Source organism: Orycteropus afer, unplaced genomic scaffold (genome assembly GCF_000298275.1).
Source record: "Orycteropus afer afer isolate SDZICR_OR568_19922 unplaced genomic scaffold, OryAfe1.0 scaffold00086, whole genome shotgun sequence".
In the NCBI taxonomy this organism is placed as follows: Eukaryota; Metazoa; Chordata; class Mammalia; order Tubulidentata; family Orycteropodidae; genus Orycteropus; species Orycteropus afer.
Genome location: NW_006921673.1, coordinates 11070024 through 11071794, shown reverse-complemented (window position 1 = coordinate 11071794; position 1771 = coordinate 11070024).

Sequence of the window (1771 nt, the reverse complement as noted above, 5' to 3'; positions counted from 1 at the left end):
CCCTCTCATCTTTGGTAATCATATACTTTTTATAGAAATGGTATCATAAAATATTTGTCTTTTTTTGACTGAGTTATTTCACTCAGTATAATGCCTTCTTGATTCATCCATCTTATAAGATAGAAGAAATACACAGAATCACTGTACCAAAAATCACACAAGCAAAATTTTGCTGAAGAAAATTTAAAAATTGTTATAACATTACATTGACAGGGAGCCAGAAATTCAAGCCAGATTTAGGAGAGGGCATGGAATGACAATATCATTGCTAATGTCAGATGGATCTTGTCTGAAAGCTAAGAATACCAGAAAGGTTTTTACCTGTGTTTTATTGACTAACCAAAGGCATTCGGCTATGTGGATCAGAACAAATTATGGATAACAATCTGAAGAACTTAATTGTGCTCATGAGGAGCCTGTACATAGACAAAAATGCAGTTGTTTGAAGATAATAAAGGGATACTGAAAGGCTTAAAATCAGGAAAGATGTGTGTCATGATTGTATCCTTTAACCATACTTATTCAACCTGTATGCTGAGCAAATAATCCAAGAAGCTGGATTATATGAAGAAAAAAAAATCAGTATTAGAGGAAGATTCATTAAAAACCTGTGATCCGCAGATGGCATAAATTTGCTTGCTGAAAGTGAAGATAACATGAAACATGTTCTGATGAAGATCATGACTACAGTATGGACTACACTTCAACATAAAGATAACAAAAATGTTTACAACTGGACAAATAAGCAACATCACAATAAATGGAGAAAACACTGAAGTTGTGATAGATTTCATTTCACTTACATTTTCAATCAATATCCATGGATGCAGCAGCCAAGAAGTCAGATGATATACTGCACTGGGTAAATCTTCTGCAAAGAGCTCCTTTACAGTGTTAAAGAGCATAGATGTCACTTTGAATATTAAGTTGCTTATGACCAAAGCCATGATATCTTCAATAGCCTCATATTTGTGTGAGAGCTGGAAAATGAACAAGGAAGAAAAATTTCCAGAAAAAATTATGCATTTGAATTGTGTTGGTGAAGTATGCTGAAAATGCTTTGGACTGCCATAAGGAAGAACAAATCTGTCCTGGAAGAAGTGCAGCCAGAATGTTCCTTAAAAGCAAGAATGGTCAGACTTTGTCTCATATACACTGGCATAATAAGGACTGTGAGTATGTATGGTGCAGGACCAGGTAGTTTTTCTTTCCACTGTACATAGGGTCACCATGAGTTGTAACAAATTCAGTTCTACCTCACAATAACAACAGCTTTGCCTCTATGTTATCCTTCAGGAAGTTTATACTTTTAGGTTTAATATTTAGGTCTTTAATACATTTTGAATTAATATCCATGTTAAATTGATTTTTTTCTTTTTTAATGAATAACAAGAAACATTTGTTAGGCTCTGATATGGGTAAAACATTGGACTGAACCCTGTGGGTGAATTGCAGTCTTTCTTCCAAGACAGCCAATGCCTTTTGTGATTTTTAAATAAATAAATTAAATTAATTGAAAAGAAATTTGAGCATGGTAAAAGTTCTAAATATTTCATGAAGGATATATAACTGTTAAAAGGGATAAAGGGATATAAGAAATATTATAAGGCAGTGCAACAACTAAAAGAATGTTTCATAATGGGTGATGCATTTCAGTTGATATTAAAGAATTTGAAGAATTTAACAGACACAGTCAATTTGATGGATAGTGGGAGCTCACACAGTTATTCTTCATTCATAAAGCTAAGAATCTTTGTAATCAGAAAACTAG